This window comes from Lactuca sativa, chromosome 9 (genome assembly GCF_002870075.4).
Source record: "Lactuca sativa cultivar Salinas chromosome 9, Lsat_Salinas_v11, whole genome shotgun sequence".
NCBI classification, from domain to species: domain Eukaryota; kingdom Viridiplantae; phylum Streptophyta; class Magnoliopsida; order Asterales; family Asteraceae; genus Lactuca; species Lactuca sativa.
Window position 1 is genome coordinate 33,183,770 of NC_056631.2, and position 25,737 is coordinate 33,209,506.

Consider the following 25,737-nt stretch of genomic DNA (forward strand, 5'->3'; position numbering starts at 1 on the left):
ATTTTTTGGGTTTGAATATACGTCAAAACAGAGAAGGCATCTTCATTAATCAGGAGAAATATACGAAGAATTTGTTAGAAAAGTTTGAAATGACGAATAGCACAAGGTTACGAATACGAATGGCAACGGGCATAAAGCTAACTCCTTCGTTAGATAAATCTGCTGTTGATATCACTCTGTATAGAAGCATGATAGGGTCTTTATTGTACTTAACTGCAAGTCGACCTGATATTATGTTTTCTGTTTGTAATTGTGCAAGGTATCAATCGAATCCACGTGAACCACATCTAACAGCAGTGAAAAATATTTTTCGATATTTGAAAGGCACTACTTCGTTAGGTTTATGGTATCCTTCGAAAACAGGGTTCTTTGTACAAGCTTATTCAGATGCGGATCTTGGAGGATGCAGTCTTGAGGCTGAATATATTGCTGCAGCTGCGTGTACATCACAAATTATTTGGATTCAAAGTCAATTACGTGATTATGCTATAAATATGAAAAAGATTCCTTTATATTGTGATTCACAAAGTGCAATAAGAATTTGTCATAATCCTGTGCAACATTCGAAGACTAAGCATATTGATCTCAGATATCATTTCATAAAAGATCATGTGGAAGAAGGGAATATTGAAGTTCATTTTGTGAAAACAACGGAACAGTTGGCAGATATTTTTACAAAGGCATTGGATGAAAAATCATTTCTTCATGTCTTAGAAGGATTGGGTATGATTGATGGAAATTCACTTACATATGATAAAAGCGAAGAGTGATGGGTCTGAATGATTTGGTGAACTGACGGACAGGGTGATTAAGTGTTAAGAGGTTACTGTTCATGGTCAACGCTTCGAATGGTTCGCATTCGTATGATTTATTCAATGTTGCAGTTCATATTCAGAGACTATTGTTCCAAGTCAACGGTTCGTATGCTTCGTGCTTCGAATGAATTGAGCAAATTAGAATGTTTCGAAAACGGCCCCTAAACCTTCAAATTTTTGACACTTCGAAAATTAAAGCAAGTTTCGTATGTTTAACACTTTTCACCCAACTTCGAAAATTGTTTGGTGCTTCGAATTTTGTGGGCATGCTTCGTATGTTTGAGCAAAAAGGGCAGAATTTACAAAGATGGTCCCTGAGACTTCGAATTTTTGGCAGTTTGCAACCAAATTCGAAAAAGGACTATTTTTTGCTGAAAATTGAAGATTGTGCATTTCAGTCCCCTGCAGTTTGTGCAAATTGATGCTTTCTACCCAGCTTTGGAAAAGGGGGAGAGTTTTGCATATTTGGTTGTTTTGGGCGCAACGGGTCCCTACAAGTTTCAGAAAGTGATAATATCTACCCGGATTTTGAAAAATCTTGCAACTTTCACTTAAAAAGTCAAATTTTTTCATAAATTGGAAGTTTTTGTGGCTTTTTCGTGATTGTTTTTCCGTGCAAGATTTTTGGTGATTCATTTTGGGTACACATCAAGGGGGAGTATTGTGAAGACTATTCCTCGGGCGCTTCTCATCCTTAGTGGGTTTTATAATCATTTTTTGATTATAAAAAGGGGGAGAATGATGGGTATTCGAAGCTTCTCGGGTTTGTCGAATATTCATTTGCGGATTTGAAGATCGGTGTTACTTCGAGGGGGAGTTTGGTCTTGATCGCGCTAGCTCGTTGGAGATTGAAGTCATACATCCAATCCTAACTTTGAGGGGGAGAATGTTAGGGTGCAAAGTCATGCTTGGATGTAATGTTTTAGGCTTTCCTTTTTGTATGTGTAAATGGTTTGAGTCTTTTCCTATAAATAGGAAGTGAGTGACTCCCATTATGAAAGAGAATCCATTTGGAGTGTTAGACTAGAGAGAGAAATTTTGTACAAACCCATTTGTATATTCTTTCTAGATCTAATATGAGCTTACACAGATTTATTTACTCCTTGTGTTCTTGAATTTGTATGATGAATCACTAGATCTTTCTAATTCCGCACATGCCATCAAAATCAACACCACTTCACCTGGCTTATGAGGAGACTTGTTCCTTTAATGATGATGAAATCGGATCCTTGAAAGCAAATGGGGCTTTTCCCTTTGGCACCATCTTCAAGCCTTTTGATGCTCTGGTTCAACCAGATTTCGTTTCTCCTACTTAGGTTTGCTTTCCCGAGTATGCTTGTTCTTTAGGTTTAACTTACCATTTCTCTAGTGTCGTTTCTAAATTCTTTGAGGCCACTAACATTTCTTACATCCAAACTATGCATGTGATATGGGGACCCTTTTCTGGATTGATCGGTTAAATTAATCCATGGATCCTAACATGGGACTGTCTGATCTAGCCCATATCTATGGTCTTTCAACTAAATCCATTTCCTGTTTAAACACAAAACCAACAAAACACATTTGATTCTGAAAACAAAATAAAATGATGGTGCTTGGAAAGAAAAAAAATTCTTTGTGAAACGCGTGTTCATCACCAACGGTGATGTTCATCTACCAATGAACCGGGCCGAAAATGGTAGGTGTTGATTTATTATGTTAAGGATCCTGAAATTAATAGTTTCTTATTTTGATTGATTTTATGCAGCCACTAAGTTCGAGGAACTTGCTCTTGCCACCAAGGAAACTGAAGAAAAGATCGAGAAATTTCTTGCCTTGCCTGAAATAGAAAGAACCTTCAGGTCTGAGCAACCCAGCTTCCAAGAGAGTTCATCCACTATCTTCTCGATTTCTACTAGTAAGGATCCTAGGTATATTTATTCTACTCTTAGGATCTTGAACTCATGAAGATCCTTTATAATTTTTAGGATCCAAGGTCACTCACTCTAGTGCTTGCTTCACCCTTTCTAACCTTGAGGAGGACATGCCAGGTGGTCAGTGTTGGATTAGGTGTCTAAGCCTATAACTATAATTGGTATGTACTTGATCTGATAGTAGCATAGTCCTTTTGGGTTGTCGTCACCATAGCAGCTTGATAGGATGACTTTTGGAGAGTGAGGTTAATAATGATTTATTAATGTATTATAAGCATAATATATTAATTATAAATCATATTATTTAATTAGTATTTAATCAAAAATTAATTTGGTATTAATTTTGTTAAAAGTAAGGGGACTGGTTTTGCAAATCATTGATAGTTACAACATGGGCTGATGGATTCCCTTGGAATGGGGTGGACGAATTTATATAGAGAGGCCTTATAGAAATCATCCATGGCCTTCCAGAAGGGATGTCCATGGGCTGTTTGGAGCCTAAGCAATGAATTAGGGTTTCACCTAGAAACCCTAGCATCCATAGCTATTTAAAGACCCCTAGACCTCCTGAAATTGACCACTGCTTCACAAGGAGAAAGCCTAGCTGATTTTATGCCCCTCTCACTCATCCTTTGCTTTTGGTGTTTTTTATTCCATTAGAGGTGCAACACATGAGACACTAAGGCTTTCAAGAGTCAAGATCATCCGTGGAATACTTGTTATTACGAGATAGCAAGCTAACCCTAGTTTTCGTATTGATTTCGAAAATTGTATGCTAGTATTAATTAGTCTTATTGTTTTGGAACTTCTATTTGCATGTATAACGAGAGAAAAACTTAGATCCAAAGCAATTAGGGTTGCATGAACACATAGGAATGTTGTTATGCTCAAAACCCATCAGTGGTATCAAAGCCTATGATGTTTTTTTGTTATATTTGATCCAATAGTGATTTGTCCAAACCAGAAATCAAAGCATATTTGTAATCTGCTTGATGAAATCGATGAGTCCATGCCATGACTCGACAAGTATACTCGTCTGTTAGCAGATTTTTCGATTTTTTTTTTATCTATTTTGGATTAGGATAATTACCATAAATCGTTTTTATCACCATAAATTGATTTTGTTGAATGGTAATCTGATTTCCTTGTCAAAATAAATAGATTTGATCAAATTTTAAGATAATGACGAATTGTGTGATTAATTAATTATTTAAAATTTGATCAAGTAATTTTGAAAGGTTTCAAATTGCACCCTTGAAGTTTTGGAATTTAAAATTTAATTAAAATTTTAATTTTGAAATATTAAATTCTAAAACCCTAGTATTTTAAAAGTTTAAAATACAACTCGTATACTATTATAATATTAATATATATATATATATATATATATATATATATATATATATATATATATATATATATATATATATATGTATAAGAAGAATTGGTCTTACCATTAGTAGACCTCATTCAAGAAGCCAATCTATAAGGGGGGGGGGGGGGTATAAGGAAACTGCCTATAAAATAGCGGTTGAATGGGTGTCCACACTCACCCACCGCTTCCTTGATTGGTGGAGGGTTGTTACCCGAACGGGTAGGATAGGACATTAATTCTCTCATTAATAAGTATAATGATAAATATAAAGCAACTAAATGTTTTTATAAATTCCCTATCTTAGTTACTTTAGGAAAATGTGAATTTGATGCTAATCCATGAAATTGCACATTGCACCTTGTTAAGTCGTTAGTGGACTGTGTGTAGTTAACCGACACACTAACTTGGACTAACAAGGGTGACAATGGATAGCTCGTAAATTATCATAGATCAATGGAGCGTGTGTGGTTAACCGACACATTGATTAGGTGATAAATGACATCGAGAGTACCAATCTAATTTGCATGGTTATTCACACCTTGTTTGTGATCCTCAAAGAATAGTTCAATGAATCTCAAAGAATCTAGTTTGCATGGTTAACCGGCACATTGATTAGGTGATAATCCCAGTCACAAACTTGAAGGGCATAATCGAGATTAAACATGTCATTGAATAGTTCAATGAATCTCAAAGAATCTAGGAGTTACATTTCATTTAAAACCGAATTATTTTAATTTTGTTTTTCTTGGTGGAATTGGTAAATCGTCATTTACCTACCTTCAAATAATTTACAATTAGATTACGGTATCCCTCTTCTAAATTATGAATTATTGTGTTGGGTCCAAGCCTTAATATTTCATTTTGGGTGTTATATTAAGGATTCCTTATCTAATGAAAACTTTGTCCTTCTTCTTTTACAGATGTCTACCTCAAAGAACGCTTATGCTCCCTCCAACAACAACTCCAACAACTCTTTCTCGCTCTTGAGCATTTGTGTGAGGATCACGTTTGGTGGTTCCAACTTCAATGATTGGATCCAGAACATTGATATGGCCTTGTGTTACGAGGACAAAGAATATGTCCTCGACAAACCGTTGAACGAGATAGATGAGTCCAAAGCTACACCCGAAGAAATAGTTGAGTATGGGGCTCACTACAAGGATGCTACTAAGGTGTCCTGTATTATCGTAGCCACCATGACTCCTGAGCTACAGCGGTTCAACGAGGACTATTGGCCTTACGAGATGTGCAATGACTTGATGGAAAAGCACCATCAAATAGCACGTCAAGAGAGGTATGAGATAGTCACCTCATTCATCACTACCAAAATGAGGGATGGAAAGTACATTATGACCCACCTGCAAAGAATGCAGAGGTATGTGGATCGTTTGCTCAAGTTGAATGTCAACTTTGATGAAGAGCTGACTATAGATATAATTCCAAACTATTTTCCTCCTTGCTATTGTCACACCCCAAAAACAAGAATGACGGAAACGTTCTGGGGCGGAGGACGTCATGTAATGTATCACAACAATGCAAAGTAGTAAACAAGCAACAACATCATCCATTGCATTAATAGTATAATTTTAAATACATGTGTGTTCTTTCATATCATAAAACACCATAATGAATATTCAAAATAAAAGACGAGTCTTGACTGCTCTGTCTTCACAAAACCTGGTCGTCGTACCTGTCTATTTGTAACCTGAGAATACAAGTTATTTTGAAAGCGAGTATCAGCAATAAAGCTGGTGAATTCATAAGTATTTATGTGTCTTTGATTTGTAAAACTGTAAAGCAAAGACATGTAAATGTTTGAAGAAAAGTTTGTATAAGTATGAAAGTGTTTGTAGGTAATTGTAAACGTTTGAAACCCTTAGAAAATCATCTTCTACCAAGACCCGGCTATTTTGAAAGTAGTCTTCTACCAAGACCCGACTGTTTTGAAAGTAGTCTTCTACCAAGACCCGACTGTTTTGTAAGTAAGCATCACTGTAAATGTGACGGTTTTTCCCTGTTTAACTATTATTATAAAACTATAGTTTACCTCATCGTTTATGCGTAAGAGTCACAATATAAAGGTAATAAGGAAAATAGTCTATCTATATCAAATATATCCTACCTCTTCGTTTATGTGAGTGTGTCACAATTAAAGGAAGGAACATAATATAATAACTAAAACTTTTATCCTTTTGTACTAGGATATTCACGGCGTGGAAACTCACCGAACAGTATAACCGTAGACACCCGTCGATGATCATTTTCCCTACTGTAGCTAACAGCTTTGGGGTGTGGAATGGTAAGTCCCGAAACGTTTGTAACAGATTCTATGTATTAGTATCTATTAAACGTATTAATGTAAACGTGTTCATGTAAGCGTATCTATGTAAACGTATTCATGTAAGCGTATCTCTGTAAGCGTACCTATGTAAACGTATTCATGTAAGCGTATCTATGTAAACGTATTCATGTAAGCGTATTCATGTAAGCGTATCTCTGTAAACGTATTCATGTAAGCGTATCTATGTAAACGTATTCATGTAAGCGTATCTATGTAAACGCATTCATGTAAGCGTATCTATGTAAACGTATCTATGTAAATGTATTAGTATAGACTCGTGAATGAACTGACTCTTGTGTGATTCCTTGTACTTGGAATGGTAAGTAATATCTCCTAACTATACCTATTATAGTTACTAGTAATGTACGTGTATAACCGAAAGTATGCCTTTGCTACACAAAGGTACTAATCTGACTGAAGGAACTTTTATGTCTATATATGTATACATGATATATAACTAATATTTAGACGACATTCGGACGGGTAACCGATGCCCTAAGGCCACATCTCAACAAGGAAAAGGAAATAAAGCGAGCTAGCCGTCCTAAGTCCTTTTAACATTATTTATATAACTATACATATCTAGGCATGCATTTGACAATATAAAAGTATAAAAGAAGTTTTGTAAAACCTTTAAAAAGTTTAATAACTAAGAAAATGATGACTTGATGTCAGTTTATAAAACGATTTGAAAGTATTTTGTTTGTTAAGACAGTTTTAAGTATAAGGAAAACCTTTGTTTGAAACACAATTGTGACATGGTTTGAAAGGAAACATACAGTATGTAAGACAGTTTGATAAAGAGTTTGAACATGTAAAAACGTTTGAGAAAGCCATTTGAAGTAATCTGTTTGGTAAAACAACTAAAAGTATAGTAAATCCATTTGAATGCTAGTTATTAATCACATGTGATTGATATAATAACTAGCATGATTCAGCTTGTATTCCCCCCCCCCCCCCCCCCCATAAAGCATTTATAAACATTTAAAATATTTAAAAGGTTAATTAAGGGGTATGAACTCACCTGTAGTGAGTGGTTTGGATGAACGGACTGTATAGGATGCTAAGTGTCAAGTGAAGACTTGAACACACACAATAATCCTAGTTAATATATAATATCACATATATATATATATATATATATATATATATATATATATATATATATATATATGTATCCAATTAGTCTTTAAACAACTAATTAACAAAGTTAAGACATCCTAGGACATGTAAAATACCTTATATAAGTGCTATAAGTCCCAAGGATTGCATCTAAGTGTTGTAGGACATTGCTATTGAGTTTAGGGTTCAAGGGAACCCTTCATTTGAGTTTACAGTTTTTGTGACCATACTCATTGAGTTTACGGTCATAAACCCATGAGTTTACGGCCGTAAACTCATGCTTCTTTGACCATGTAATTTTTTGAAGCTCTACAAGTCCTTTAGAAGTATTTCCACTTGAAGTATAAGCCTATAGAAGTGATTAGCGCACCATTTCACTCCTAAATGGAGTTTACGGTCCTTGGACCATTTGCCTTTGGGTTTACTGCCGTAAACCCATATGGTTTATGGTCTTTTAATGTTTTCAAGTGCTAAGCTTATCAAGGAAAGGATCTATGCTAGTTTCCAAGGCTTAGAAGGGATTAGGGCACACTTTGGCACCCTTTTTAGGGTTTACGGTCCAAGAACATCTTGGACCGTAAACACCTTTGATCCTTGGTTTCTTGGGTGCTTTCTTGATGTTTAGAAGAGTAACAAGCTTAATAATACTCTAGGATGGAAGTACTTACTAGATAGAAGCTTGAAAAGGTGCTAAAAGTCCAAGAACACTAGTGTGTGTTCTTGGTGTTCTTGGTGAAACTTGAAGACCTACACATTTTGGAATGATTTCACGGATGGAAGTGTGTAATATCACTAGATTAATCTAGATATCAACTTTTTAGGGTAAGAAACACTTAGATGTTGAATATCTTGAAGAAATGGTGGATGATACTTGAGAGAGAATTGAGATTTGGATCTTGGTTTTGTGAAAAATGGTAAATAATGACTAAGTGTCATATATACCCCCCAATTTAGGGTTTACGGCCGTAAACACCTTTGTTTAGGCCGTAAACTCCAAACTCTTGGAGTTTTTTGAATACTATTGTTGCACAATAAACCCTAAGGCATCCTCTCTCCTGATATCTCCTGAACTACTAATCTTAAAACTCTCAAACTTAATCCAAAATGCTTGAAAGTTAGCAGAAACTGTTCTGACTTCTATTGAATAGAATGGCTGTACAGAATAGAAAATTTCGGGTTGTCATAGCTATGATCAGTTCAAGATGAATTATCATATGATTAATGAGGAAGTCACATTGAGCAAGCTTCAAGGTCTGCTAAGAATTGCTGAAAGTGGATTGAAAAGGAAAAGTGTTGAATCCATTCTTACTCCTGCTGTTGCTTCTGTCCTGACTATTGGACAAGGAAAAGGGAAGAAGATGAAATCTCACTCGAAGAACTGGAAGGGAAAGTCTCATGATGGATTTTCTTCTAGTGGATCCAAAGCTAAAACTGGTTCTGCCCCTCCCTCCTCCGATCATAAAGAATCAACGTGCTTTTACTGCCATGATAAAGGGCATTGGAAGAGAAGATGCCTGAAATACTTGCATGACATCAAGTATGGGAAGATAAAGCCCACCTTCGCAGGTATTTACACTATTCTATCTAATAACTCAGCACATGCTAGTTCTTAGGTCCTTGATACAGTATGTGGTTTTCGCATTTGTTCTGATTTGCAGGGGCTAAGAAGAAGTAGGGATGTGGAGCATGGGAAGATGAACCTGATAATGGGAAATAGGAAATCGTCGTCTGTTACCAAGATCAGAGTTTACTCTTTAGTGATTAATAGTGCGTTAGGGTTAGATTTGAATGATTGTTGCTACTCATCAGAGATGACGGGGAATATTATTTCCTTTCATGGTTTGTACAGACAAGGCTTTAGATTTTTGTTTAATAGTGAAATTGGTTCTATTAATGCTTATTATAATGGTTTGTTTTATTTTGAAGCATTGCCTTGTAATGGTGTATAAGAAACTGTGATAGTTGTAGATAACTTAGAAAATAATGTGTTTCATATTGATTCATCTAACGGTATAGACAAGGCATGCTTGTGGCATTGTTGTCTTGGACATGTCAACAAGAAGCACATAGCCCAACTCCAAAAGGATGGAGTGTTGGAGTCATTTGAACTAAAGTCATATGAAACGTGCGAATCTTGTTTACTTGGAAAGATGACTAAATCACCTTTCACTGGTACTTGTGAAAGAGGTGGGGGATTGTTGGATCTCATACACACAGATGTGTGTGGTCCTTTCTGATCCACCACAAGGGATGAAAACTGCTTCTATGTAACTTTTACGGATGATTATAGCAGATATGGATATATCTACTTAATCAAGAATAAGTCAGAAACTTTTGAAAATTTCAAAGAGTTTAAGCAAGAAGTGGAGAATTAATTGGGCAGGAAGATAAATATGCTCAGATCCGATAGGGGTGGTGAGTATCTTAGTATCGAGTTCCACGACTATCTTAAGGAATGTGGAATTGTTTCACAATTGACACCTCCTAGGACACCACAACTTAATGGTGTGGCCGAGAGGCGTAATCAAACTTTGTTGGACATTAAGTTCGATAGGCAATAATTCCTCGTGGAACTTATTCCCATTCAAGTCAATTAAGATGTTTTTCATGCGATAGCTAACAGGTACAAACTTGCCACTAGCAACTTCGACTAATAAGGCATTATCTAGTCTATCAACAGGCAAAGCTAGTTTTCTACCAAATTCATGCGATATAAAGGAGTAGTTGGCTCCAGAATCAAATAAAATTTGGGCAGGAAATTTGTTAACGAGAAAGGTACCTGAAGCGACATCAGCTTCATCTTTAGCAGCTTCCAGTGTCATCTGGAATGCTCTCGCCTTTGGCTTTGGCGGAATGTTGGGTCTTGTTGCTTCCTTCTTTTTCGGACAATCCCTTGAGATGTGCCCCTCCTCACCACAACCATAACAAACATTCTTGGTGAAGGTGCAGTCATTGGCATAATGTCCTAGCTTTCCACATTTGAAGCATGTGGTTTCCCCGCCACACTTCCCATGATGCTTTTTCTTACACTTGTCGCACCATTTCGCCTCTACCTTTCCTCCACTTCCTCTCGAACCAGATTTCAAGAATTTACTTTTCTTGCTGGACCCCGAAAATCCATCGATTTTCCTTTTCTCGCCAACCTCTGACCCTTCCAGACCTTTTTCCCTGATCTGGGTCTCAACATTTCTAGCAGCCCAGATGGCGGCTTTCAATGTGGTTGCTTGCTTAACCATTGGACCATAGTCCGCTGGTAGTCCAAGGGCAAATTTGTTGACCTTGGAGAGTTCTGTAGGCACCAAATATGGGATAAACTTCATCTTTTCTGTGAAACTTGCAGCATATTCAGTAACGCTCAATTTCCCTTTCTTTAAATTCTGAAACTCATTACTGATTTCCAGAAGGTCCTGCTCGGAGCAGTATTGCAGTTTTAGTTGTTCCACAAAGTCTTCCCAAGACATTTTGCTTGCTTCTCCCTTGGGCATAGAGTCAGCTAACAGCTTCCACCAACTCAACACGCCATATTTTAGCAGAGGGATCGCAAGAGCGGTCTTCTGCCTGTTGCTACATTCGCAACTTTCAAACATAGTCTCCATTTTAGAGACCCAGTCCATAACTTGCACCGGCGTCGGGCTTCCGGATAGACATGGTGGTTTGGATGCCATGAAATCCTTATACTTGCACCCACGACCATCATTTCCTCCATACTGGTTATTGCGTCTAACCACCGGTTGTTCGTCTTGACCAATAATCCCACTAAAGTTTTCTCCTCCAGACTGCCCTCCATTCTCCTCGGGCTCTTCCGTTTGAATTGACGGTTCTTCATGATTCTGCCTAAGCAGGCGTCTTGTTTCTTCCATCTGACGATCCAACATCATTTGAATCATCATTTGTACACCAGCCATTGTTATCGGCTCAGGTGCATCAGCTACGACAGGTACTTGTTGAATTACAGGCGGTTGATTCCTGTTTTCATCAGCATTTCCAACTCCGCTTCTTGTTTTCACCATTTTTGATCTATACACCGAATAATTTCACCTTATTACTCCAAACGATTACATGCTAGTTCTAATATCGTATACATACGCTTAGAATCCTAAACACATAAACTTTCAGATCCGGTTGGCAACAAACCGTAGATCCGAACAAACAATATCATATATGGCAACATATAACATTTAGCACATAAAAGCATTTTAGGCAACTTTCCTAAAATAAACTAGTGCTTGTGTCTAAAATTTATCAGACACACTTCTCACAATCTCTACTTAGCATACTAAGTTTAAGTCTAGAAATCCAACAAATTCCTAGTTCGCTTAAACTAATGCTCTGATACCAACTGTGACATCCCCAAAATCTCGGCCAGAAAAGACCGATTTCATTTATGCTTTTTAAAACATTTTCAGAGTAAATCCGTTTGATTTTAAAAGAGATGCGGAATTTGTTCCCAAAAACAAAACATGATAAAATAGATATTTATCAAACATTTCATATAGAAATATGATTTCATTTCATAATCAAAAGTCGGGATGTAATGTTCCGATATAGATCATAAAGCATAAACGATTACATTACAAGTCATTCAACAAATATATACATATGCAGACTTGTAAACAAAAACAACTTGATGATTCGCCCATCTTAAGCTCTTGCGCCACTTCCTGTAATACAATTAAAATGAGTGGGTCAGGCTTGGGAGCCTGGTGAGCATATATGGTTTTCAAACCCACAATAATTATATTTAATTACAACAATCAACAATAAACCCGATTACCCATTCCCGTTATCCTCACCTTACGTTCCTAAAAATAACGTCTATTATACGGAACTTATTTCAGGATTTTCATCGGGACGGACATTGCTGCAGAGGGGCTTCCTCAATAATAAGTGTCCTAAAGGAAACCATGTGGGGGATAGAGTACACCGGTGAACACGTCGTTCACAACACCTACATGTAATGAGCATGCTAGTGTTCCACATGACAGTCTAGAATAGTCCGTGGTCGTCATCCATACTCTGCTGAATGACTAGAATAACACCAATAACACCGATGCCTCTAATCTGTTTATTTCACACCAATTATCTACCCATGTTCTACCCAACATATTAGTAGATAAAAATATACATTTTTATACATTGTTTAAAAACCTGTATAGCATGTTTTAATCGATACATATTCCACATAACAGATGAGGCACACACACATAACACGTATTTCATAGAGAATATACATTCACACATATAACCACAACATATATACACATAGCACGTATTTTATATTAAATACTTCATAATATTGTGTATTGAAAAGGGACTATACACTCACCTGATCAGCAGATGATCAGGCAGCACTACGACTTATAGAAGTAGTGTTTCTCCGTAGATCTGGAAGATCTTTACAAAAACTGGCTCCTCGCGGGCAGGGCTTCGGCTCGGAAATAATGCTCTTCGGGATTCTCGGGGCTTCGGATCTCGCTTCGGGGCTCGGGAATAATACCGGGGCTTCGGGGTACAAACGGCACGCAAAATGAGGCAAAGGACTAGAGAGAAGGATGGAATTTGTGAATGAAACCCGGCTGCCTTCGGATCCCCTTTTATAGTTGCTGACCCTCGCACGTACGCGGGGCGTAAGCCTCGGTGGTCGTCAGCGCTTACGTCATCGGCCCTCATACGTCATTGCACACGACTTCGGAGTACTCGAGTGCCCTTCGCTGTACGCGGGGCGTACAGCAGTACGTGGTGTGTACTTCGGATAGACCGCCTAACCCTTCTTCGGATAATATCGGAGTTGTAATTAAAAATAAATATTAAATATTTATTAAACTTCAAAAATTCATATCTCCTTCATACGAACTCCGTTTTCGACGTTCTTTATATCCACGCGAAGGTGAGACTACGCTCTACAACTTTCGTTTAGACTCCGTCGGCTCATTTTGACTTTTATTTTTTATTAATTATTTTTAGAAGGCCCGGACAGGGAAACTTCGTTATAAAATCATAACTCCTTCGTCCGACGTCCGTTCTCGCCTATCTTTTCATCGTTTCGCTATTAACAACGAGATCTTCGATTCTCCTTTAGATTGTTTCGGCTAAAAACCGCTCGATCTCAAATTGAGTATTCGGGCTGCATACTGCCACGTCGAAACTTCAGAAAATCATAACTTCCTCATACGAAGTCAGATTTGGGCGTTCCTTTTATGCACGCTTTCGGTTTAACGAAATCTACGACTTTCGTTTAGATCGCTAAGGCTAAATATCGCTCTAACTTAAATTCATATTTTATGTCACTCGGCGTCGTGCCGGTTCTGTCGCGAAACTTCGACAGGTCATAACTTCCTCGTTATAACTCGGATTTTGGCATTCCTTATATCTCCGGAATCCTTGTTTCGACCACTACAACTTTATGCAAAGATATCGGGCTTATCTCACACTTTAATTTTTGACGCTTATTTTATTCTTAATTCATTAAATTATAATAATTAAGAACACACACATAAATCACATAATTCACAAATAATACATTTTATTATTTCAAATTGGGGTTACAAAGGTTAACCTAGACTATTACATTGCTAAAAATGGCAAGCCCAGAAACACGGGCGTTACACATGATAAGTCGAGCTTCACTACAAATCTCATTATGGGGGTATGCTTTAGAGATTGCTGCTCACATCCGTAATCTAGTCCCAACTAAGAAGGTTGCCAAAACACCTCACAAGATGTGGTCATGGAAGGTGTGACAACTGTCAATTTCCAGTCAAGTCTAAGTCAACTAAAGTCAACAAGTCAAACCGATCAACTCATCTAACCCTTGTATACTAGGGTTTTCATTTTGTTTCTTAATAAACAACTCGCACACTTAATGCAAAGTATCACTTAGAGTTTTCATGTGTTCGGAAACTCTAAACCCTAATCAGGGCAAGTGATGAAACTACTCGATAAAACATTATTCCTTAACCCTCGGGGGCATATGACAGTCATAACAAGACTTAACGAGGTTTACGAACCCTGAATTACAGAGCCAAACACTCAAAAAGGTCTCAGAAGAGGTCTCTCTCAACCTCTTTCACTCAATCTCTCCCAAACCTCTCTCCGTATGTGAAATCTCTCCAATTATGTCGAATCTCTCCCAAATCTCTCCAAGAATGTGGAATCTCTCCCAAATCTCTCTCCGTATGTGAAATCTCTCCAAGTATGTCAAATCTCTAACAAATCTCTCCAAGAATATGGAACCTCTCCCAAATCTCTCTCCAAGTATGTCAAATCTCTCCCAAATCTCTCTAAGAATGTGGAATCTCTCCCAAATCTCTCTCCGTATGTGAAGTCTCTTCAAGAATGTCAAATCTCTCCCAAATATCTCTCTATATGAGAAATCTCTCCAAGTATGTCAAATCCCCCCAAATCTCTCTCAAAACCCCTTTTGATTTATTTTAATCATTTTGGGCATCCCGACACTTGACTTGGTGAAAAACCACTCGAAGCGGGAAGATACATTGGAAATTAGCCTCTTAGGGCCGAAGCCTCTCCATAGGGGCCAAACCCTTCTGGAACCGAGGTCACATGAACCGAGTCCGAAGTCCTCTTGTCTAACCGCAGCCAGCGAGCCGCAACCTCCGAACCGCAATCATCAAGCCGAAGCCACCGAACCGCAGCAGACTTCGCTCCGGACCTTCCTGATGAACCCGCCTGCGGAGCCTCATCGGACCGCAGCTCCTTCTCCTTCGGATCCATTTTAGTGGTCAAACCCCCCACTTCGGACCTAGGGCTGTTAAGACCGGAATCACCATCCTGACTTCGGATTTCCCCATTTTTCACCCGGTTTTCGATCACAACTCCGTTTTAAGCCAGTTTTTAATTATTTTAACAGGGGATTTTCAACCAAACTCATATTTTGACATATAAGGTCCCATATATTCAAAAATTCAACATATTTTTAAGGAAATCCTTAATTAAGAATAAAATCCATAAAGCAAGATCTTGTGGTGGAGTGTTGACTTTGCCATAGTGTTAGACACAAGTAACCACCCCCATACCCACTCCATGACTAATCCACACCCCTCCCCACCATACCTGGTCATTCAAGAGTACTTTCCCCACCATTTGACCAGCCACACTCTTAGTCAAAGGCTAAAAACTCACCCTCTCTCCTCATTCTCACTCATTTCTTTCATTTCCACCAAAGATCAAACACATCTTTTCTCTCAAATTCTCTCACACAATTTCGAGATTTCCAAGGCATTTTTCAAGCTTTCCTTCTACATTTGGTAAGTATCATCACCCTTCATATGGTTATTACACTTCCTTTTACTCAAAATCATAGATTGCTTACACAAATTCCATCACATTAGTGTTAGATTCTCGAATCTTCAAGCAATCATCCAAGTTTTCTTGAGTTGAACACTGCTCTTCTTCAACATTCACCCACTGAAATCATATAAGGTGAGTTCATACCCCCTATCTTTTCATGTTTTCTTAAGTTTTAAGGGGGAATACAAGTTAAAACAACAAGAACACAACTAAACTCTTCCAACAACTTTCATCAGAAAAGTTGGACTCCATTCACGGACTGTTTTGGACAACTTAAACATTTTAGTTTTCAAAACTGAACTAGTTGAAAATAGTTCAAGTCCTTAGCTTTAAAATGACTGCTTGCACATCTCTATACGATTTTTCTACGACTTATGGTGATTTTTATAAAACTGCCTATCATTTCAAAAACGAACTCGGACCAGTATGTGAATATGAACATTTTAACACAAGTTAAAACTTCCAAAAATCATAATAAAAATCATGAATAAACTAGACACAATTTCTGAACTCTCAGAATTTACGGATTCAGTTTTTGACTTCGTATGATTTTTCTATGATTTTTCTAAAACAGTGTTGAAAGGTTAAAAACTGGTTAGCAGCTTATAACTTTCATAACACTTTATATTATGTTGAGCAAAGTGTATAACAATAAGATCGAAATATTGAATGTATTTTCTTGTCAGTTTATCATTATAAACTGAAATTTAGACGTTCATGATAAGGTTTACTCATTCATTTCAAACACATATAATAAACTTCAATGAGCATAGTTTATAGATTTTTACTACATGAAAAAGGTTTTACCCTCAAAACAAATGGGTTTTTCATATCCTACATGATAAACTATAATAAGTAATATTTTAAGGAATTCGTATCACTAATTTATTCAGAAAAGGTGATTTTACTTCCTCCACGGAAGAGGTTTTAATATCAAACTATGTGTAAACTAGTTAACTTAGGTTGTGAGGCAATTCTCTGCCCGTACGTTCGAGTGCGGGATCCAAATTCCTATAAGTTATAACCAGAGTCTCTTGTAAGGAGGGCGTGGTAATTGTTTATAGATCTATATTGGGTTTGACACCCCACACCTTGCTGCTAGCTACAGTGGGACTGGCAGGTCTACGGGTGACAAGAGTCATAACATCTTAACGTCTGAAAAATGTTGTGCAGGTTATTTCTAGTCATAGTATGGTTATAGCGACTCACATAGGTAGTTAATAATCTTTCAAGTTTACATGGAATCTTTTACCTTAAAAAGGGGTTTACTTCTAAATCAAACGAGTTTATGTCGATTTAAACTTACATGAATTATTTTAAGTATGGTAAAATACTTGTACACTTTCGGTCTTAGGATTAAAGACAACTCATAATACATAAAGTTTACGGGATTTTTCTCAAATCAAAAAGGGTTTTATGCCGACTTAAAATCACTTTTATATCTTTAAGTATGGAAAAATACTTGTTCATTTTCGGTCCTGGGATTTAGGACTACCTAACTCTTATAAGGAAAATATTGGATTTTCTTTGGAAACATAATTCTGTTAAAACTACATTCATCTAGAATTGTTACGCTTCGGCTATAATTGCTAAGCGTATATGTTAGAGTTATATAAGAATCTATTCATAATCGACTTAGAATTGGTGGGCCCGCCTTTCTTCCTGTTCCTTGTTTGGTTGTGGATCTAGGACAGACCCATTATATTCGACGGTTTATTTAATTTAAATATTATATAACTTATATACACTGAGTGGTTATAGAAGGAATCTACGGGTCTTTCTAGGGTTCATTACCTCATAACATAGAAGCTTTCATTTCACACGTAACAAAGAAAATATTGGGTTTTCTGGAAACATACTTTGTTGCTTTTACAAAGAAAACGGTTTTTTCCTCAAACAAAACTCTTATGAACTCACCAAATTAATTGTTGACACTTTTTCAAAACTACTTGTATTCTCAGGAAATCAGTGAAACAGGGAGAACCAACAGCATTTTGAGGATGGGACGATAAATCGTCAAACAGTTCATTTTGTCATCATAATGTAATTGATTTTGAAACATTTAAAATTACTATTATGTAACTTTTTCAATTATATTTATGATGGTTGTATTTACTTTGAGCACTATTATACTCGCTGTTGTGATACTATACATGAAGTCCTCCACCCCCGAACGTTTCCGTCATCCTTGGTTTGGGGGTGTGATAGAAGGACCCTCGTTGTCACATATCAAGGTTCAGGGTTGTGAAGCAATTGTAATACGAGAGACTCATGACAAGCTTAAACCTCAAAGTGAGCGGTGTATTTTCATTTGTTACCCACATAAATCCTTTGGATATCTTTTCTACAGACCTAGTGACAATGTGGTCTTTGTAGCCAGAAGAAGAGTTCTCCGCGAGAGGGAACTCATATGCCAAGAGGACAGTGGGAGGGCAATTGATCTTGAAGAGATTCAAGAATCAATAGGTGAAGGAACCTCTAACACTAGCGCTCAACCTGAGGAACAGATTCATGTTGAACCAGTTGACGAGTCATTACCTCTTAAACGTTCCACTCGAGTTCGAATGGCACTAGAGTTTTATGGTTTTCATATTACTACGGACGGTGCGTTTATCAATGATAGTACACTGGTAAATTTGGATGAGCCATCTAGCTACAAGGAAGCCATGGCGGGTCCTGAGTCTGCCAAATGGAAAGAGGCAATGGACAACGAGATCTAGTCCATGTATGACTATCAAGTTTGGAACTTGGTTGACAATATACCAGGTCGAAAGACAGTTGGGTGTAAATGGATCTTCAAGAAGAAGACCAACATGGATGGAAAGGTGCACACGTTCAAGGCACAGCTGGTTGCGAAGGGTTTTACTCAAACCCTAGGGGTTGAATATGATGAGACCTTATCACCAGTGGCCATGATCAAGTCTATTAGGGTTATGTTAGCCATCGCTGCATTTCATGATTATGAAATCTGGTAGATGGATGTCAAAACCACTTTCCTTAATGGGAAGATGGTTGAAGATGTTTACATGTGTCAGACAGATGGTTTTATGGATGCTAAATACCCCAACAGAGTGTGCAAGCTTGAGAAGTCCATTTATGGATTCAAGCAAGCGTCTCGCAGATGGAATCTTTGCTTCAATGAGAAAGTCAAAAAGTTTGGTTTCTCTAGAAGTGAGGATGACTCATGTGTGTATGTCAAAGCTAGTGGGAGTATATTTAGCTTCCTAGTATTGTATGTTGATGACATACTGCTCATAGGAAATGACGTTCCAACCTTACAGGAGGTTAAGTCATGGCTTGGGAAGTGTTTCGCTACCAAGGATCTGGGGGAAGCTGCTTATATTCCCCGGATAAGGATCTTGAGAAATAGGAGTAAAAGACTAATTGGACTTAGTCAAAGTACTTACTTGGATAAGGTTCTAAAGCATTTTAGCATGGAGAATTCCAAGAAAGGGGAGTTACCTATCCAGAGCAATACTAAACTGAGTAAGACTCAGAGTCCGAGTACAGATGTAGAGATAGCGGAAATGAGTCAAGTGCCATATGCTCCTGCCGTTGGCTCGATCATGTACGCTATGACATGTACTCGCCCTGATGTGGCTTTTGCGTTGAACATGGTAAGCCGATATCAAGGGAACCCTAGTAGAGCTCACTGGACAACAGTTAAGAACATTTTTAAGTATCTGCGAAGGACTAAGGATTGGGTCCTTGTACTTGGTGGAAATGATGACTTGACAGTGACATGGTATAGTGACGCCAGCTTTCAGACCGGCCGAGACAACTTCTGTTCTCAGTTAGGTTGGGTGATTGCCCTAAATGGAGGTTCAGTGACTTGGAAAAGTTCCAAGCAGGAGACCGTGGTTGATTCAATGTGCGAATCAGAGTACATAGCTGCGAGCGAAGCGTCGAAGAAGGCTATATGGTTGAAGAACTTCGTTGGAGACCTTGGAGTTGTTCCAGCCATAAAGGAGTCCATGGAGATTTTCTACTATAATGAAGGAGCGGTTTCCTTAACCAAGGAACCAAGGGATCATGGCAGATCTTGACATATCGACAGAAAATACCACTTCATTCGACATCGGGTAGAAAAAGGACTCCTCATGGTCAAGAGGGTATCGTCTGAAGAGAATCCTGTGGATCCCCTCACAAAGGGTCTAAGTAGGATTAATCACGTTTAGCATACGAGGAGCATTGGTCTGAAGGACGATATTAGTTTTAGTGATTAGATAAATGTTTAGAAACTTGTAACAGATAAATGTAATTGACATTTGATGATTAAGTAAGGGAGATTTATTTATGAGTAATGTTTACTATCTTGTGTCAATTGTTTACTATTGTTTCACTTTTGCATGTTTTACTTCCAGAATAATTAGATTACTCAAATTATCCACATCCGATCATACTTTGGAAGGAAGTAATGAGGTAAGACTGTCATGAATTGGCTTGTAGATTGTCTAAGTGCTTAGACATAGCAAAGGTTTGCTGCAACGTTCATGAGTACTCCTGAAATAGGATTCGAATATTGGATTAAACCCACACTCGTTTGAATTACTTCATGGAATTTATCAAGAGTAATTTTGATACGATAATATCATATAATCTTTAAACCGAGATATATGAGTTGTTGTTTACGATTTGGTTGTGCATTGATAATGCGTAAACACATCAATAACTTGATGTTATGAAACGTGTTGTTGTGTACGATTTGATGAGTAAATAGTACAAGCATATAAGTCAAAGTTTATATGTTCCTTTTGCCCTAATGAGAAAAGCGATATCTTGGGCCCCTTGATGATTTTGTGTTGACTTATGTCTCTGCACCGGTCAGGACTAAATTGATGTGTTCAATTAAGTTCGTTGTCAAACAAAGTAGAATTCGGGAAACAAACTGTTGGACATTGAGAATGATTATGTTCCATGTCTTTGTCCACATGATATCTTCTAGAACGGAGGGTTATATAATCCCTTATCTAAATGACGCGTCATTGACTAGGTTAGTGTTCGACAACGGTTTTTGAAAGTTACGATTGCTAATCAGATTCTAAAGTCATACTTGCAATTTTAGTTATTAGACTTATCCAAGTGGGAGACTGTTGGATTAGGTGTCTAAGCCCTTAAATATAATTGGTATGTACTTAATATGATAGTAGCATGGTCCTTTTGGGTTGCCTTCACAATAGCAACTTGACATGATGACTTTAGGAGAGAGAGGTTAATAAATGATTTATTAATATATTATAAGAATAATATATTAATTAGAAATCGTATTAGTTAATTAGTATTTAATCAGAAATTAATTTGGTATTAATTATGGGATTAAAGGATCTAATTAAAAGTAAGGGGGCTAATTTTGCAAATCATTGATAGTTGCAAAATGGGCTGATGGATTCCCTTGGAATGGGGTGGACGTATTTCTATAGGGAGGCCCTATAGAAATCGTCCAAGGCCTTCCAGTAGGGATGTCCATGGGCTGCTTGGAGCCTAAGCAAGGAATTAGGGTTTCACCTGGAAACGCTAGCAGCCATAACTTAAAGACCCCTAGACCTCCTGAAATTGGCCACTGCTTCACAAGGAAAAACCCTAGCTGATTTTCTTCCCCTCTCTTACTCATCCTTTGCTTTTGGTGTTTGTGATTCCATTTGAGGTGCAACACGTGAGACACTAAGGCTTTCAAGAGTCATGATCATCCGTGGAATACTTGTTATTACGAGATAGCAAGCAAGGTAACATTCTAACCCTAGTTTTCATATTGATTTCAAAAACTGTATGCTAGTATTAGTGTTATTGTTTTGGAACTTCTATTTACATGTATAACGAGAGAAAAACTTAAATCCAAAGCAATTAGGGTTGCATGAACACATAGGAATGTTGTTATGCTCAAAACCCATCAATCAACTTGTGGTTAAGAAGGAAAAGACTTCTTCTTCTCGTCCTCCAAAGAGGTTTGTTATTGATCTATCTATGAAGACTCCCGAAACCAAAAAGAGAAAGTCATCTAAGATCCCGAATCTCAGGCTAGAGATTCTAGGGGCAAGGAAAGCCATGAAGAAGTTGATATCCTTCTCGCAAGTTGTAAGAACTTTTGAGTTCTCTTTTTCTTTTTTGCTTGATTTTAAAATTACTAAATGCACTCTTTCTTAGGTTGTGGATCATGTTTCCTGATCCACTGAGGATTTGAAACTCGGGGCTGAGGAGGCGGAGCGCATCTTGATGGAGCAGGAGGCCATATAGAAGGTGACCAACAATGATCTTTTGGCGAGGATGGAGAAGTTGAGAAAGGAGAATGTGGAGAAGGATAAGGAGAATGACTAGGAGATTGAGGATGTGATCGTCGAGCTTAAGAGCAATGCTCCCAAAACCATTTAGGAGTAAAAGATCAAGATAGAGGAGGATGTGGAGAAAGGGAATGTTGTATCCTGGAACGTGGCTGGTTAGCGTGATGCCTTGGCCAAGTTAACTGGAAAGCATGTTAATGTGATAATGTCAGTCAAGATCCCGTGGTGCATGCAGGGAAGAAGAAGAAGAGAAAAAGGAGGGAGAAGAGGCGACATATGTAAGTGATGGTGATCAAACCTTAGATGCTTAGGTTTAATTAACTAAAAACAATTTTTATTTTTGGTTTGTAAACAATTTATTTTTTGTTGGGTTGGTGGACAACCCTTTTAATTTCTTATGCTTTGGTTTTATTACCTCTTCTGCTTGAATGGTTTGGTTGTAGAAATAGGATCAAAGTAAATTTTTCTAAGGGTCTTAAGATTAGGATCCTAAAGGGTTTAGGGTTTACAAAAACTATTAGGATCTTAAAAATCCGAGATAGATAGTCATTTGATTATGATCTTGGAATAGTTAGGATCCTTAGACTCCGAGGGGAAATAAACTTTGGTTAAAAAGGTCTTGAGGGTTGTAGGATAATTTTTTAGAAGAAAAGGAACTGTTAACGACAACTTTAAGGATAACTTCAGGTGTAGTGTTTTAGTAAACATAGATTAGAAAAGATAGACAGAACCTAGATATAGTTTTCGAATTTCTTTTGTCAACTAGATTTTCAGTTATCCTTTTGAAGTTTTCTTTGGAATTCTGACCTTGAAGAAGATGTGAGCATTTCAAAAATTTGGGATTTTATTTTGAGGAATCCTTCTAAATACATTCCTAGGTAGAGGTTCAACTCATATTGTACTTAGGAAAATCCCAACTTTAGGTAAGGTTCAACTCATATTGTACTCGGGAAAATCCCAACTTCAACTCATATTGTACTCGGGAAAATCCCACGATCATCCAATATCAAGTTGGAATGCCCCAGGCCTTCAACCACCGGGTTGGAATGCCAACATACTATGGGTCCAATCATCCTCGGGATGGTATACCCTTTGCCCACAACCATCGGGTTGGAATGCCCACATACTATGAGTCCAATCATCCTCGGGATGGAATACTCTCGGCCCACAACCATCGGGTTGGAATGCCCACATACTATAAGTCCAATCATCCTCGGGACGGTATACTCTCAGCCCACAACCATCAGGTTGGAATGCCTCGGCCTATTGGATTACGCACAAAGCAGTAAAGCCTCAACCACCAATCACACATATGCACATATACTAGATAATCACATAACAGTCTACAGACAGTAAAACCGATCTAAAAGATCACAACAACATCAAAACATCCTATCTACCAGGATACTGATCTAACAAATCATAACAGTAACAAATCAGGATAACAATCTGAAGGGCCGACCTTGGTGTCTTAGACCCTTAAGTATAGTGAGGAAAACTCACCTCACAAGTAATTCTAAATCGAGAAGATCAAATCCCAACTCTCAGCTCCGATCTCGACTGCCTACAACCACCATGTTACTCACTTCATTAAAATCACAAATTATCAAAATACCCTTAAAGTCAAACTTAGTCAACCAAGGTCAAAGTTAACAGTCAACAATCAAGGTCAACAGTCCATATTGACCCAACTCGTCGAGTGCATCTAGCAACTCGTCGAGTTCCTTCAGTGTTTAGAAAACCAGGAAAAACCCTAGCTAACTCACCGAGTTTGCTTAGTATCCAAAAGACGTGAAAAACCGATCCAACTCATTGAGTTGGCAAAGCAACTCGTTGAGTTTTCCTAGCCTTAATGCATTCAGACACTTCCAAGCAAAACCGAATCCCCAAACTATAGATCTGGTCTCTAAGGACTAAAATACCACATAAAGTTGTTATCTTTACGTCCATGCATGGCATCAAGAGGGCTAAAACACTCAAACAATGCTTCTAAAGGCACTTAGGACATGAAGGAGGGCCAAGAATTGATAAAGTTGGCAACTTTAAGTCTATGGAGGCCATGCAATGTCCAGATCTGAAGTCTTAGCTTCATGAAATGATCAAATCCAAGATTGACTCCAAAATAAGCTAATAATGGCCATAAACTTTCAAATGAAGAGATCTAGAAAAGGCATGGTCAAGGTATCGAATTTACACCTCCAAGTGGCTGCAACAACACTGAAAATCCCATATATAAAGCTTCTCCCTTCAACTTTGCACCACCAACTTCAAGCTCTTTCAAGAAAAGCACCAAAGAATGCTCTTTAAGCTCACACACACTCAAAATAGGGAAAGAGGCACGATTAGGGTTTTCTCTAGACCGAGGGGACGATGAGGGAGGGTAACAAAGGGTCATAAGTTCTTTAAATATGGTGCAAAACCCTGAAAATTAAGGTTTTCATGTTCAGCCTTCAACTCGTCGAGTTGGGGCCTTCCAACTCAACGAGTAGACCCTGAAAAATGTGTTGTCATTAAAACTCTACAAGACGAGTTGCAGCCTTCCACCTCGCCGAGTTGCCCTGAAAATATAAATAATAAGCTTTAAATTCATAAATGAAGATTGGGATGTTACATGTTGAGCTTTTGATCTACTCCAAAAGTCGTGAATGTTAGATATTAGCTCCGTGGAGGTCCCTTATTCATAAAAATGCAAACTTTATGAAAGATATTAGTCCTTGCATGTGTTAAGAGCCTTATTAAGCTTCTTTTTGAGTGTTGGGTCCCATTAAGTCATGTATGGGTTTAAAGTTGCCAACATTACGTATTAAGTCACCCTTTAGGATCAGAACTGAGAATTTGGCTAGAGGTCTCAACTGATAAAGTGCTTAATGGAGTGGATTAGTGATATGGGGAGTACGTTGCGCGTACCCAACTGTATGTTGCATGTACTGGTCGGGGAAGGAGTATGCTAAGCATACGATCTGAGTACGCCCCACATAGTTAGCAGATTGACTTTCAGTTTGACTTCCTTAGGTTTGGATCGTATTTTGGGCTTTTAGGATTTGTGCCTTGTTGGGTCATTGGACTTTTGAATTCGGGCCATGGATAGACTATGGACTTTCTTTGAATTAGGTCCATAATGATTTTTGGGCCGAATTTGAAAGTTGGATCTTATTGGGCCTTCTGATTCCATTTAAGGAATTTAGGCCTTTTGAGTAGTTTGGTTGGGCCTTGGTTTTGGGTGGAGTAAGGAAAAGAATAGAATGATCTTTTACCCTTGAAATTGGTCAAGTAGCTTAGATTCTTGAATATGGGTCAAGATCCAATTATTAATTGGATATTATTTGACGGTATTAGCGCGGGGATTTTCCGTACCAGCAGATCGAGATTTATTTGAGAGATTCAGCAGCTCGAGGTGAGTTTTCTTACTGTCTTTAGTGAGTCGAAGGCACCAATGTTGTAACGCCTGTGTTTCCGGGCTTGCCATTTTTTAGCAATGTAATAGTCTAGGTTAACCTTTGTAACCCGTTTTGAAATAATAAGAATGTATTATTTGAGTAGTATGTGTTTTGTGCTTAATTGCTTAATTATGTGGTTTGATTAATTAAGA